This window comes from Ovis aries, chromosome 16 (assembly GCF_016772045.2).
Source record: "Ovis aries strain OAR_USU_Benz2616 breed Rambouillet chromosome 16, ARS-UI_Ramb_v3.0, whole genome shotgun sequence".
Taxonomy (NCBI): Eukaryota; Metazoa; Chordata; class Mammalia; order Artiodactyla; family Bovidae; genus Ovis; species Ovis aries.
Window position 1 is genome coordinate 37593927 of NC_056069.1, and position 16751 is coordinate 37610677.

General features: G+C 39.2%; 1 long non-coding RNA gene across 2 annotated transcripts; it reads left to right on the forward strand.

Annotated features, from left to right (window-relative positions):
• Positions 1–4531: 4531 nt before the first annotated feature.
• On the forward strand, positions 4532–12367 carry LOC121816774 (uncharacterized). 2 transcript variants are annotated; one of them, XR_009596810.1, is made up of 4 exons: positions 4532–4719; positions 4932–5058; positions 6852–7235; positions 11926–12367. It is a non-coding gene; the product is annotated as an uncharacterized LOC121816774 (long non-coding RNA). The 2 variants fall into 2 exon arrangements; XR_006056458.2 differs by lacking the exon at positions 11926–12367 and having other exon boundaries at positions 6852–7510.
• The last annotated feature ends 4384 nt before the right edge of the window (positions 12368–16751 follow it).

A 16751-nucleotide genomic window follows, 5' to 3' on the forward strand; every position in this document is an offset into this window, starting at 1 on the left:
CTTTATAGTTAGCTAATAAGGTGTCTGTTCCCTGATGCTTGCTTTAAAATAATGTAAGTTTATCACTCAAAGCATCAGTAATCATTACATTAAAATGCATTAAAAACTAAATTTATAAGCAGCATGCTTCCTCCATGTCCTGAAGGTCATGCCACCAGGTTTCTGCAAAATCAGGTCAGGAAGAGAATGCTGTAAAGAGGGGCTTTCTCTGGAAACTATCCTATTTGTAATTTTGTGAAGATAAATTTTTTAAACTCACTCAGACCACTTAATGGAGCTTAAGGACCAGATACAACACAGGTTTTGTGTGTTGGTCTGTCCTGCCCTCAGGTATTTTGCAGTCGTTCATTCCCTGTCCTGAACCTCTTGATACTCAGATGAATATCATGCCTGTGTTGATAAACATTTACATTCTAAAACAGATTAAAATGTTTTTTGGTTTCAATGGGAAATACCATAACCAAGAGGGGACTTGGTTGGAAATGTGAAATGGGCTGCCAGAGAAAAGTCCCAGTTACAAAGCTGTAAAAGATATTGGTCAACTTCACCAATATCTGGAATTTTTTCTTTTCAAAAAAAGAATATTTTCTAGACACAGTATTTGTGGGTACTATAGTAGGTTTTAGCTGATTATACAAATCCATTTGTTGTCAAAGGGCAACATTTATCTTAACGAACTTTTTGATCATAGTTATGTATTTTTTATTATCTATAACTATATAATTTGATCCATCATTAAAGATCACATAGCCCATGTGATAAAACACAAGAGTTTCTCCCCACTCCAAGTATTGGGTGATATTTAATGATACCAATAATTATTTATATGCTACATCTATTTGACTTCTACTGTAAAATGGTCAAATGTTCAAAGTTAAAATGGAGAGTGTTATCTTTTATGTTATCAGAAATAATCAGTAGGATGGGAAAGGGTTGGATTGAAAGTTTGGGGTTAGCAGATACAAACTGATAAATATAGAACGGATAAACAGCAAGGTCCTACTGTTTTACACAGGGAATTATATTCAATATCCTGTGATAAACCGTAACGGAGAAGCATATGAAAAAAATGTAAACATTTGTATAACTGAGTCACTTTGCTGCACAGCAGAATTTAGCACAACATTGTAATTCAACTATACTTCAATTTAAAAAAAAATTAAAGGAGCTTCCCTGGTGGCTCAGTGGTAAAAAATCTGCCTTCCAATCCAGGAGACGCAGGTTCGATCCCTGATCAGGGAAGATCCCACATGCCACGGAGCAACTAAGCCCGTGTGCCACAACTATTGAGCCTGTGCTCCAGAGCCCAGGAGCTGCAACTACTGAAGCCTGCCTCCCCACAAGCCTGTGCTCTGCCAACAAAAGAATAATAACATAATAATGTGTGTTCAGTCCTGTCCAACTCCTTGTGACCCCAAGGACTATAGCCCATGAGTCCCCTCTGTTCATGGGATTTTCCAGGCAAGAATACTGGAGTGGGTTGCCATTTCCTTCTCCAGGGGATCTTCCAGACCCATGGATTGAACCCCAGCCTCCTGAATTAGCAGGTAGATTCCTTACTGTAGTGCCTCGTGGGAAGCCTGCAACAAAAGACGCCACCTCAATTAGAAGCTCACACGTGGCAACTAGAGAAAAGCTCAAACAGCAACAAAGACCCAGCACAGCCAAAAATGAATAAAGTTATAAAAAAATAATTTAAAAAAGAAACAATCAGAGGTCATTATTAGAGACAAGACTGATCCTAGTTTTCTAAACCTGTTTGTCTCTTTTACAGAACCATACTTCTATAAAAAGGTCACAGGGAAAATTTTCTGAAACCTAATGTTGATGAATTAGTTTATTAATAGTTTACTTTTCTATTGAAGGCTTCAATAGTATAATGTAAAATTAGTACCAGAAAATATTTCTTTAAAAGGCAGGTGTCTTGTCCATTTTATAATTGAATGTTTTAAAATAAGACAAAATTACGTTTAAAAGTTGGTCCTACTGGACTCTTCAACCATAACAGGTGCTGTACTAATAGTTACTGTTTCACATTGTGTTGTCAAGATCTGTCTTTTAAGTTCTGACGCTTTTCTGGTTTTTAAAGTTCTGCTTACCCTTCTGATACCGATTTTGACATCACCATGAGATGAACCTACTCCATAAGCCCAGTGGTCCCAGGAGGTGGATGAGAGACACAGAGAGCAGAGCTGCCTCAGACAAGCTGCCCCAACAAGCACAGCCTAGATCAGCCAACCACAAGCTCATGGGCTAAATACGTGCCTATTAATGTAAGGCTAATGAAGACTTGTGGTTGTTTCTTAAGTGTCAAGTGTCATTGTTGTAGCCATAGTTAACTGGTACAACAGTAATGGTAGTTTATTATTGAACTCAGTAGTTCCAGTAATAACCTTTTGGTTCCCTGTTTTGTGATTGTGACAAATTTAATAGCTTCCCTAGTGGGTTGGTTTTTGGTGCTCTAGGAATCATTCTGGAAGCCCAGTCTAGAGTTTGCTTCTCCAGTACTTCAGTTCCCTTTCTGCTTGAAGTAACTGTACAACCCCACATCCACTAGGGTGGCTACTAGAGAAACACAAAACAGAAATAACAAGGATGTGGGGATATTGAAACACTCCACATTCTTGTTGGGAATGTAAAATGGTACAGCTTCTATGGAAAATAATATGCTAAGTCCTCAAAAATTAAAAATAGAATTATCATATGATACAGCAATTCCACTTCTGGGTACATACCCCAAAAAATTGAAAGCAGGGACTTGAAGAGATATTTGTACACCCATGTTTATAGCATTATTCACAATAGGCAAGGGGTGGAAGCAATCCAAGTGCTCATCAACAGACAAGTGGCTAAACAAACTGTGGTGTATACAAACACTAAAACATTTAAAATAGTTAACAGAATACTTAAAAAGGAAGGAAATTCTGGCACACGCTACAACATGGATGAACCTTGAGACTATTACGTTCAGTGAAATAAGCCAGTCACAAAAGGACAAATATTATATGATTTAACTTATTTGTGGTACTTAGGGTAATCAAACTCAAAGAGATAGAAAATAGAATGGTGATTTCCAGGTACTGGAGAGAGGGAGTTCCCGGTATTATTGCTTAATAATACAAAGTTTCAGTTTTGCAAAATGAAAAGAGTTCTGGATATTGATGGTGATGGTGTTTATCTGACAGTGTAAATGAACTTAATGCCACTGAACTGTACATATAAAAATAGTTAAAGACATAGAAAACAAATTTATGGTTACCAAAGGGAAAGACGGAGGGATAAATTGGGAACTTGGGATTAATAGATATACACTTTATATAAAAAGTATATATACTTTATATAAAATAAATAAACATTTACAGCACAAGGAAAATCAACTGTACTTAAAAAAATAGTTAAGATGGTAAATTTTGTTATATGTCTCATACCACAATGAAAAATAATTTTAAAATGAAAAAAATAACTAGAGAGATTTAGTTGTCTATACTAAAACCTGAATGATTCACATCAGATGAGAGCAGAGAAGGACCATGCCAATCTTTGAGGATGATTTCCAAACTAGGCCTCTGTATCTGATGTCCTGTATGACATTCTGCATCTCCCCACCTGGTACAGGGAGCCTAATTAAGGCTAAGGGAGAGAACCTCTTTTTTTTCTGTTTTCAATCATGAAAGGGTGTTTCTTCCTAATCTCAGTGAAGAGTGGAAAGTAGGTAATTCAGTCTTATGGTGTCTTATATCTGCTATTGTTTTCTTTCATATGAGTCTCTTCGGTGGCCTGTGTACACTGGTTACTCCATATATACTCATTAGGATGTGCAACTAATGAGCAACTCATTAGGATGACTGTCCACTCGGATGAGAGTATTACAAATACCACGTAAGCAGACCCAGAAACTCATGGAGCCTTCCTGGTGGAGCTAGGTGTTCCCTTGTGAGGCCACCCATACCTGCCAGACCATCTCTCTAGCTTTCCTCCAGATCCCTGGCATCTGGGATTTGAATTTCAGAGACACACTATGACGCCTGAAAAATGGACCATGATTCAGTCCCAGTAAGTCCCAGCAGAAAAAGTCAGGAAGTCCTAGTGTGATAAACTGAGATGGGTGTGGGGTAGGTTGCGGCAGCAAAGAACAAATTAGGGAAAAGCAAATCGAAAGGGTGGAAGCCAGTTGCTAAAAGAGGGAACCTGGGACCTAACTTTCACTTTTACTGAGTTCTGGTTGCACAATGTGTGATGAGTCAGCCTGGGTTAAAGGCACTGGTGGAGATAAAATGTAAATTATCTTCTTTTTCATACAAAAAAAAACTTATCTTATTAAAGTTGATAAAAATTCTGGCCTTGAACCTTACTCTTTTTACCTTCTGTGTTAAAACTACTAAGAGGGAAAAGTCACTGCAGGTGGAGGTTGGCTTGAGGAGTTACTCTGGGCTCTGCTTCCCTATCAAACTTTGTTCTTCCTGGTTTCTGTCTTGTTGATTCCACACCCACATTATTGCTGTAAAACCAAGAGGATTAACCACTCTGGCCCAAACCTTGAGGAACTCAGTCTAGTTGAGGACAGTTATATAAACAGATTCAAATAGCAAGTGCTAAAACAGAGACAGAATTGAAGTGCTAAGAAAACAGAAGATGAAGTAGCAAATTCTACCTGGGGCCATTAAAGATGCATGAACACAAAAGCTCTGAAAGATGAAGAGAAAATATCCAAGCCGAGAGGTGAGGACATTTCAAGCAGCAGGACCACGGGTCTCTGCCTAGTTGTGATTCTTGGGACCTTCATTTTTAGGAAAGTTAACATTGTGGGGCTGGTTACGAACTTGGAGACTCCCCATGTGTTCCTAGACTGCTACTGGGGAATGAGAGTCCATTTGGAAAGTTAGAGTTTGGAGAAGTTTTTTGAAATGTTAACTCTTCTTGGTGATGGACAGGGAGGCCTGGTGTGCTGCGATTCATGGGGTCGCAGAGTCGGACACGACTGAGCTACTGAACTGAACTGAACTGAACGGAACTAACTCTCCTTGGAGAAGCTGTCTCTGATATGTAGCTTCTAAAAAGGTAGGCATTTGCTTCTTATGAACTGAGAATTTCAATGGATAAGCTATATAATTTGAAAGTAAGAGCCGCAAAAACATTAGTGAGGGTCAAAGCACAAGTCTAAAGTCAACTTGGTGTGTATATTGCTTTCTTATTAAAGGAACCGAATAGCTAGAGTTCAAATTTCAAAAGCAATTATCAAACAAGTTTGGGCAAGGTGTGAATTCAGGCCCTCATTTTTCATCTAAAAATCCACTGTTTTTTTTTTTTTCTAATGAAGTCTTTTTATCTTTTAAAGTGCCATTATAAAATGAAGATTTTGGAGAGTTTTAAGTAAGGAGTGAGAATGTTACTTTAATTGCAGGGCTAAACAAATATTAAAGACCCTTTTCATTTTCATTTTTTGATAGAAATTTTTAAAATTTAGGTATGGTTTTCCAGTGGTCATGTATGGAAGTGAGAATTGGACTGTGAAGAAAGCTGAGGACTGAAAAATTGATGCTTTTGAACTGTGGTGTTGGAGAAGACTCTTGCAAGTCCTGCGGACTGCAAGGAGATCCAACCAGTCCATCCTAAAGGAGACCAGTCCTGGGTGTTCGTTGAAAGGACTGATGCTGAGGCTGTAACTCCAATACTTTGGCGGCCTCATGCAAAGAGTTGACTCTTTGGAAAAGACCCGGCTGCTGGGAGGGATTGGGGGCAGGAGGAGAAGGGACAACAGAAGATGAGATGGCTGGATGGCATCACTGACTTGATGGACGTGAGTCTGAGTGAACTCCGGGAGATGGTGATAGACTGGGAGGCCTGGCGTGCTGCAATTCATGGGTCGCAAAGAGTCGGACACGACTGAGCGACTGAACTGAACTGAACTGAACTGATGCTTTTCATTGCAATTATGGAGTTAATGTGAAAGTCATTTTCACTTGAATATTTGTATTTGTAAGAGATTTGATATTTGTGGGAGATTAGATACTGTGAAGGAAAATATTAATAATGAATATGTAACCCTCCCCAGTTCTACCATTTATTAGGAGTCTGGATTGGGTTAAATTCTGGGTTACCAGAGATGGTAAGGTCCTTTTTGGCCCCAAACTCTGCTCTTTTCTCCTTCTTCACCCATCTTTCTATTGCCAGTGGTGGGAAATTATTTTATCTCTTGGGAGTTATATTTGAAAAAGTAATATATTATTTAAGGAACAGACTAGGTGGCTGTAAAAAAGGAGACCCCAAAATATAGTAGCTTAAGCAAGATAGACTATGTCGTTCTCCCATGGAAACCTGGAGAGGTATTCTAGTGACAATATGTTCCATGGTGCCAGGAGCCCTATCTTGTTACTCAGACATCATCAGCACTCAGGTTCTATCTGTTGTTTGAAAATGTCATTTTAGCTACAACCAACGATCAGTTCACTGTGAAACTAACGAAGATTTAGCTTCAGGATCTTTCACTTCCATGTGTTTTTCCCACGTGTTATGTAATGGAGGGGCTGCAGGCTTTTCTGGGCTATGACTATAAGGGTATTTTTGTGCCAGAGACACCTTTGGCCCTTTTGGTGAAGTCTAAGGACCCCTTCTCAGAGTGTTTTTAAAAATTTAAAGTAAAATACACAGGATTACAAAGAAAATCCATTAAAGTTCAATTGTCAAAATATACTTTTATATAGAAATATATACTTTTTATTATTGCATTTAATAATAAGACCTAGTGATGAAACTAATGACTACAGTAATTTGGAAGTAGTGATGGACATTAATGATATTTCACGTATTTGCATTAATTGAAATGTCATATGAACACATTTCATTTCTATTAGTGACAAAGAAGACTCTTGAGAGTCCCTTGGACTGCAAGATCAAACCAGTCAATCCTGAAGGAAATCAACTCTGAATATTCATTGGAAGGACTGATGCTGAAGCTGAAACTCCAATACTTTGGCACTCCAATACTCCAATACATCTGATGTGAAGAGCTGACTCAGTGGAAAAGACCCTGATGCAAGAAAATATTAAAGACAGGAGGAGAAGGGAATGACAGAGGATGAGATGGTTGGATGGCATCATCAATTCAACGGACGTGAGTTTGAGCAAACTCCAGGAGATAGTGAAGGACAGGGAAGTCTGTTGTGCTGCTGTTCATGTACAAAGAGTTGGACACGACTGAGCGTTGAACAACTACAAGTGATGAAGTTACAGGCAAAGTAAATATAACTATGCTTTATTGTCTACATTTATAGTAGAGGGAGCACTAGTAAAATTTATACTCCTTGCAGTAGTAGATCTAAGCGGTACATTTTCATGAATTCTACACTGGTTTTCTAAACAAGAGAGAACCGTTATCCCTGTATTTGATTATGTTTATCTTTCATCTCAGTTTCCTTCTGTGTTAATTTCTTCTCATTTTCTTTAATATGTTTTGTGATTATCTCAGGATTTTCTTCTATATCAATAAATCAGGTTTTTTTTAGATTATTTTGTTTCATTATATGTTTTCTAATGATATCATTTTAGTCCTCAATTTTTCTTTACATCCACAGCCCTGTTTTCTTAAGTCATTTTGATCTCTTAATTTGCCTTTTGCCTTCAGTTTATATTCTTATTCATGTTTTTCATACAGGTGAAGTAAAGTTCAAGAAATTTCCTCTGTTTCTTTTTTACATCTTATAGGCTTTTTTATTTTTTTTTAACTCACCTATAATTTCAGGTTTTTTTTTTTAACTTTACAATATTGTATTGGTTTTGCCATACATTGACATGAATCCGCCATGGGTGTACATGTGTTCCCCATCCTGAAGCCCCCTCCGACCTCCCTCCCCATCCCATCCCTCTGGGTCATCCCAGTGTACCAGCCCCAAGCATCCTGTATCCTGCATCGAACCTGGACTGGCGATTTGTTTCACATATGGTAATATACATGTTTCAATGCCATTCTCCCAAATCACCCCACCCTCTCCCTCTCCCACAGAGTCCAAAAGACTGTTCTATACATCTGTGTTTCTTTTGCTGTCTCGCATACAGGATTATCATTACCATCTTACTAAATTCCACATACATGGGTTAATATACTGTATTGGTGTTTTTCTTTCTGGCTTACTTCACTCTATATAATAGGCTCCGGTTTCACCCACCTCATTAGAACTGATTCAAATGTATTCTTTTTAATGGCTGAGTAATACTCCATTGTGTGTATGTAACCCTCTGTTTCTTGATTAGTCTTCTAGTTTGAGGTTTTTGTCTGTTTCTTCAATGCTTCCTTCCTCCTCCTCTCTTTCTCTTTTGATTTTCCTTCTTTCCTCTTTGCTTTTAAAAGTTTTTCAGATTAGCTTTCATGGTTGTTATACTATTCTTTTCCATGCTTGTCTCTGTCCAGGAGTACATTCTATTTGCTCCTGTATAATGCAAGTGGTTTCTTGACTCTCTGTCTTTTCTGACACCATGTTTTCCCTCTAAATTGTAAGGTGGGGCTGGGGGCTCTGTTCTCCATTTACTCTTCTTTAGCTTGAGGAAATGTAGCCTTTAGTATGATTGTGTATGTGTGTGTGAGAGGGGATGGTTTCTTTGTTATCTCACTCCATCCCAATGGGTGTGTGTACCACTCCAACAGGAGCATACTATGTATAGCACTGAAGCCTTCACTATTAACTGGTCGAAGAAAACCAGCTTTGCTATTTATTTTCCTTGATTTATCCTCTTCTTTTCTAGTTTTCATTGCTCCTTACTGAAAAGAAGGATTTAAAAGGAAGAAGAGAAAGACAAGGTCGGTCAGTCAGTTTACTTTCCTCCGGACTTGAGATTAGTGAGAATTCTCAGAATTCATTACAATATCTGGATGGTGGAGGTGGTGTTAGGAGATGAAAGAGTTGCTCTTCTGCTCAGACCCTAAATCTCCTGTTTCTTTCTTTGGATGCATGTTTTTGAGGTTTGTAGTATTCTTGCCTGGAAAATCTGGTGCACAGAGGAGCCTGGTGGGCTGCTGTCCATGGGGTTACACAGAGTCGGACGCGACTGAAGCAACTTAGCATACCTGAAGCGACTTAGCATGAATGCATGCTTTGGAGAAGGAAATGGCAACCCACTCCAGTATTCCTGCCTGGAGAATCCCAGGGACGGAGGAGCCTGGTGGGCTGCAGTCTATGGGGTCGCACAGAGTCGGACACGACAGAAGCGACTTAGCAGCAGCAGCAGCATTAGTTTAAACATCTTTCCTTGTTTGGTGGTTGCTAGTGAGTATTTTGATCATTTTGTTAGGTAGGATAGAAGTTCTTTGAAGAAGTTTCAGTCTCCCATCATATCCAAGGAGTGTGAACCTCACTTTTTTGAATAATAAAATAGATCTAAGTATATCTACGGAGAAGGAAATGGCACCCCACTCCAGTACTCTTGCCTGGAAAATCCCATGGACAGAGGAGCCTGGTAGGCTGCAGTCCATGGGGTCTCGAAGAGTCAGACATGACTGAACGACTTCACTTTCATGCATTGGAGAAGGAAATAGCAACCCACTCCAGTGTTCTTGGCTGGAGAATCCCAGGGATGGGGGAGCCTGGTGGGCTGCCGTCTCTGGGGTCGCACAGAGTTGGACACGACTGAAGCGACTTAGCAGCAGCAGCAGACAGTATATCTAAGTCAAAGAGTTGCTGTGATGGTAAGATTGATTGATATCTGTGAAGTGCCTAGCACAGCCTCTAATGTGAAGAAGGTAGGTAGTAGTAGACAAAATGCATTTAAGTAAAATAAATTATTTGTCAAATATGCCCCCAAATCTGGGAAAAACTAAAGTGAATAATTATAGTAGTATCTTCATATATATTATAAAATATGAAACATATATGTTATAAATCTCCCCCTCAAGATATGTCCACATTTCTAATACTTAAGAATACTACTTTTGGGACTTCCCTGGTGGTCCAGTGGCTAAGACTAAGTGCTGTCAATGAAGGGGGACCAGGTTTGATCCCTGGTCAGGGAATTAGATTATGCTGCAATGAAGATCAGAGCCACAACTAAGCCTTAATACAGCCAAATAAATAAATAAATAAATATTATTTTTAAAAAAGAATACTACTTTTTAATACTACTTTAAGAGTACTTTGAAGTGAAGTCTCTCAATCGTGTCCGACTCTTTGCGACCCCTACCAGGCTCCTCTCTCCATGGGGTTCTCCAGGCAAGAGTACTGGAGTGGGTTGCCATTTTCCTTCTCCAGGGGAGCTTCCCGACCCAGGGATAGAACCCCGGTCTCCTGCATTCCAGGCAGACACGTTAACCTTTGAGCCACCAGGGAAGCCTAGCAAAGAACACCTGATCAATTCAAACATCCAAAGTAAGTGTTATGCTTAGGCGGTAAGATTAATCTCTAATTAATTTCCTAAATTATGGCCTTTTTAAGGTGAGTTGGGAGAGTGAAGAGAAATCACAGTCATCTGGAAAACATGTCAATATATTTGCAACTGGTTCTTCGTTATCTCTGTGGGGACTTTCTGCATGTTCGATTATCAGTGCCTTCCAGATGATGTCTAGAAAGCAAGACAAGCTTATGCTTTGATATTATACAAATTAAGGTTTTTTTTTTTTTTCTTATTAGTGAAGTCTAAGCCGAATGGTGATTCCCAATCAGACCCTTATACTTAGGAGAGTCTATAAAAAGAATTTCTTTATACCAGCCTCACATTAGAAATCTGTACCATCTCTTCCATGTACGTTTTGAAAGAATGACATATTTGCCTTTATTACATGGAGACTTAAAGGAGATAGGGAAAGTCTTGTAGAAGTACTTGGCAAAGGAATACATGTATTTGATGAAAATAAAAAATAAAAATTTAAAGAGCTACAGAGAGGACAATTTAAACTTTTCCCTCCGTACTTTCTTTCTCCCTTGTTTTTCCCTTGTATGATTGTAAATTCCTTTAGAGGGAGGAATTCAGTCTTACTCATCTTTTTATTCTTCTTTCTGCTTTTTGTTCTTTCTGGTCCCATCACTGGGCCCGTAAGTGGCATATTTTTTGAAGAAATGAACATATGTGTATTTAATATGAATACACATAAGAATAAATATGGATGAATAAACACTCCAATCTGATTTATAGGCATCTTCTATTGAGCTTGTCAGATCCAGAAACAAATTTTTCATTTTTCTGAGGAACTACACATGTAATTAGAGGACTGTACTACTAGCCATTGTCTAATGCTACCTGAGGAATTGCTGATAGAACCGTTCTTGGAGACTAGACTATTTCCAAGCTTCCTTCTAGTTAGGGTTAAGTGTATCATTTTGCCTCATCCTACTGGGAAGACTAGATTCTAAAAGTCACTTGGAGAGGACATTATGGAAGCAGTCACCGTATCTTCCCCAGGATGATAGTATGATTTAGAGATGCCTCAAATTTCATAGCTATGCCCTGATGATAGCCTTTTGTCAAAAAGTAAATGACTCCTTTTTATTATTTGGGTGTGTGTGTGGGTGTGTATTGAACAATACTTTTGACCAATGACATTACAGCTAAACAGTCAAGAAAAAGTTATGACTCACACTTCCTTGGGTGTTCGCTTTCTTGGTTGGTGGGTGGCTTACGTAAGTCAAGGCTATTGCATTCTCCAAAATTAACAGGCATGTGCCTACATATTGTGTTTTAATATATTTCCTTTCACAATCGGTAGCATTATTTACTTAGAATCAGAGGGTATCTAAGTGCTGAAAAGGCTTTACTCTTCCCGTTCTCCATGCCTTTGCTTATCCTCATCTTTTTGTAGTGAACGCCATCAGTTGTCTCTACATATCTGTTGAGATCATTTCTATCCTTTAAAGCCCATGTCAAATGCACTCCTATCTCACACAGGGCTTTTCATTATAGTACCGTTTGTCTTAGCAGCATTTTTTTGTTTTCGTTTTTTCTTAGACAATGTTTAACTACACATATATATCTTGAGTAAAGAAGAGTCAAGAACAGCATGACAGGAAGCCAACCAGGTATGGAGAGACCCACATGAAGTACTTTGAAAACTCGAATCAGTAATAAGAATGTAATGATACCTGGGCTGGGAATATAGCTTTAGAATTCAACATCCCTACATCATTTGCTATTATCCTTCATGTTGTAGTATTTTCCACTCATTAGGCAGATTAGGGTGGGGAAGTGGGCAGTATTTTGTGGTATCTTGCATATGAATCTTGCAAATTGTTATGGGCTTACACATCTAGGACATAAAACCAGTCAGATCAAGTGAAATGAGCTGGAAGATTTTTGATTAGCTTTGAAATGATGGCCAGCCCAGGCCCATATTATTTTTCTTCAGGTGACCAGATCTCACTCTCGTTAGCTACATTAATCCATTAATTAATACAAGGAAATTTAGTAGGCACTTATTCTATACCAGTAACTGTGCTTGTTGCTGACACTGTGTGAAGGGCTATATCACATTTACTGACATGGGGACTTGTGGAAGGTTTATGGAATGTACAATACATTTAAAATTTTTTAATTTTAAAGTTATATTTTGAAACATTAAAACAAGTATGAATAGTTCAGTCTCTCCATTTTTGTGACATAACTATAGTTTCATTAGGAAGTTTAGCTTTGTCAAAATAATTCTGAAATATCTTGTTAAGTGTTGATGCATGAGGGTGCTTTCTATTCATAGAAGGGAGGGCATACTTTTTTCCAGGAGACCCTTTTAAAAATAATTTTATTGCTTCTTTGAAAATTATGGAGACTTCTTGGTGGTTGGGTGGTTAACACTTCACCTTCCAATGCAGAGGGTGCAAGTTTGATCCCTGGTTGGGGAGCTAAGATCCCACATGCCTCATGGCCAAAAACCAAAATATAAAACAGAAGCAGTATTGTAACAAATTCAATAAAGACTTAAAAAAATTCTTTAAAAAAATCTAGAAAAGATTGTGTAATGAGTTGAGATTATTCTTACATGTTTTGATTCTATTCTTCAATGAATTTAGTAAGACAATTCAAGCCCTTCTTACTTCCTGATTCTGAAACTTTGATCTACCTATATTTTAATTACTTGCGGGGCCTCCTGTCATGAAACAGTTATAGAATTTTATTTTTCACTCATAAAAAATGTAGGTTTATGGTCACTGGTAATTATTTAGTATAAAACCCCATGGTATCCATAGTGATTATGGGGACAAATCTTATCTTTACATTAGCTTGAATAAGGAGAGGCAAATTGAGCTTCCTGAAACCTTGCCTTTGAAGGAGAAAAATTAGGATGATAAAAGAAAGATTAAATAAATGTGACCAGTCTCCAAAAGGGAAGAGATAATCTGATCTGAGATTACTGGAATTATTACTAATGATGAGAATTATTTTATGAATATTAGCTATTGTATGCAAACTACATAAAAATTAGACAAAATAATATTCTTTCAGATCTGTGGAGGATTATGTGGCAGCTTAAATATATATCCACAAATTCTTTGACACTCCTCCTTTCAAGGAGTGGATCCTAAATTCCCTCTCTTTGAGTGTGGGCTGGACTTAAAAGATTCACTTCTAACAAACACAGTAAAGCAGAAGTGATAGCCTGCAACTTAGAAGACAAAGTCACAAAAGGCACAGCAGCTACCTCTTTGTCTTCTCCCTTGGATTGCTTTGAGGGGATTTGTCAGCTATATTTTTAGGACACTCCAGGAAGCCCAAAGAAGAGACCCATGTGGTGAGGAAATAAGGCTTCCTGCCAAGAGCTAGTAGAAACTGAGAATTCCTGTCAACAGGTTACCAGTGAGCCACCTTGCAAGTGGGTCCTCCCACCCCAGTCAAGTCTTCAGATGATTATAGTCCTGTCTGATATCTTAATTGCAACCACAGAAGAGGCTTTGAGCCAGAAGCAGTAAGTAAATCTTCTCCCAAAGTCCTGGCCCACAGAAACTGTGAGAGAACAAATATTTGTTATCATAAGATACAAAATTTGGGCACAGAGGCAGTTTGTTACACAGCAAGAGCTAACTAATACAAAGTCCTATAATAGGATTTTTTTTTCAAGAAACAGAACTTATATCAGCTGTTTGAAACTTAAAAAGGTGTAATATAAGGAGTTGAGAGGAGTAGAGGAATGGTATTTAGGCTATATTTGCAGAATAATACCACTATTTTCACCTACAAGGGGAGCTGCTGCCTCTGCTCCTGTTAGGAAAGTGAAAAATTGGGACACTCCCCCTGGAACTGCTGACTTCAATGAGCTCTGCTTAATGAATCAGGAAGTCTCTGCCACTACTGCTGTTGCTACTATACCCACCAAGTCCCTATTGGATAGGGGAATGTAACTGCAAAAAACAAACAGAAAAAACCAGTATGTGTATCTGTAGCATCAACCAAAGCATCAAAAAAACTTTGTGCTTTACTTTTGCCTTCCAAGTCACATGAAAATACATCTAGTTGGCAAAAATATAACCCCAAACAGGAACCAAACAAAAACTTGTTTTCAGGACCCTAGCTGTTAGGGTATCTGAGAAATGCTGTCTGTAGGTTTCCAGTCTCTGTAGTACAGGAAGGCACACTTGTTGGGTGCCAGCTATTTTTATATTTCTAGAAATATTTCTGAGCTTTGTTCTTCGACACAGGTGTTACTTGAGCATGTTTAAATTCTTTTGAGTTTTTGCTTTTAGGAAGCTAGGGTTGAAAGTGAAAGTGTTAGTCATGTCCTACTCAGTCGTGTCTTACTCTTTGTGACCACATGGATGGTAGCCTGCCAGGCTCCACTATCCATGGAATTCTCCAGGCAAGAATCCTGGAGTGGGTAGCCATTTCCTTCTCCAGAGGACCTTCCCGACCCAGGGATTGAAACTGGGTCTCCTGCATTGTGGGCAGATTCTTTACTATCTGAGCCAATAAGCTAGGATTTGTCTAGGGCTAATTATTTTCCACTATTGAGGCGAGAACCTTCCAAGAACTCTACCCAATGCCCTGTGGACTATGAAGTGTTTCTGGTCTGACTGTTTCAAGGCCTGTGCAGACACCAGGCACTCCTTTCTCTGGCCTAAGGTATTTTCCTCACCGCATGAGACATGCTGAATTCTGAAGGAGTAGCATCTGCAGATCCCTGGGGTTCTTTCCTATGTCTCACTCTCTCCTACCTGTCATGGGAACTTTGTCTCACCGGACATTCCACTCCTTCTCCTTAACTCAGGGTCTCCATCTGGCTCTACTTGGGTTTTTCCTCCTGCACTATAGCCTAGAAACTCTCTCGAGCCAGTAAGCGAGGGTAATCATAGAGTTTACCTCACTTGTTTCTTTTTGAAAATTTTATTTATTTATTTATTGGCCTTGCCCCACAGCATGTGGGACCTTAGCTTCTCAACCAGCAATCAAACCTACTCCAAACCCCCTACCCCTGCCCCACACTGAAAGTGAGGTCCTTTGTTTCTTGTTTCTCAGGGATCACAGTCTTTATTGCCTGATGTCTAGTGTCTCCAAAACTGTTTTTTCAAATGCTGTGTCCTTTTGTTGTTACAGTTGAAAGCGTAAATCGGGTCCCAATTCCATCTTAGCCCCTTATTTATTTTTTATATCCCACCCAGTAGGAGTGCATTCTAACCTAACGCAGTATTATTTCCCAGGTGACACTATAAGTGAGTCTTCAATAAGTCATTCTATGGTTCTATCAGACTGCTTGCTTCTGTGTGATGGAATATGTGGTAAGCTCAGTGATTGCCATAGGCATCAATAAATTACATACTTAATTTTTCTGCACATTTTAGCTCTTTGGTCACTAGTCTTATGAACATGGCATTTATTAACTGTGGTCGAAATATGACAAAGAGGAAAGATGATCCAGAATCCAGAATCCATCTCTATTTCGTTAGAACAATCTCTGCTTCCCTATGATGGAAAGTTTCCTGTGTAGTCCCCCTGCCTCTGAGTACTAGTTTATGGGGCACTGTGTGTGTGCATGCTTAGCTGCTCAGTTGTGTCTGACTCTTTGTGAACCCACGGACTGTAGCCCTGCAGGCTCCTCTGTCCATGAGATTTCCCAGGCAAGAATACTGGAGTGGGTTGCCATTCCCTTTTCCTAGATAACACATTAAAAAGCAGAGATATTGCTTTGCCAAAAAGGTCCATCTAGTGAAGGCTATGGTTTTTCCAGTGGTCATGTATGGATGTGAGAGTTGGACTGTGAAGAAAGCTGAGCGCCGAAGAATTGATGCTTTTGAACTGTGGTGTTGGAGAAGACTCTTGAGTGTCCCTTGGACTGCAAGGAGATCAAACCAGTCCTTTCTAAAGGAGATCAGTCCTGGATGTTCATTGGAAGGAGTGATGCTAAAGCTGAAACTCCAATACTTTAGCCACCTCATGCGAAGAGTTGACTCATTGGAAAAGACTCTGATGCTGGGAGGGATTGGGGGCAGGAGAAGGGGACGACAGAGGATGAGATGGCTGGATGGCATCACTGACTTGATGGACATGAGTTTGAGTGAACTCCGGGAGTTGGTGATGGACAGGGAGGCCTGGCGTGCTGCGATTCATGGGGTCGCAAAGAGTTGGACATGCTGAGTGACAGAACTGAACTGAACTGAACTGAGCCACCAGGGGAGCTCTTATGGTACTATTGTAGCACTATATTATGGGTTCATTACTAGGTGTTGCCATCTGCAGAGCTTAGCAGTGAGTACCTAGCAGATTAGCCTTGGTGAGGCAAAGTTCATCCTTCCCAGCATGGCTATCTGTTCACAAGTCCATTGAATACATCCAGATTGGTTGGAGAATGAGTC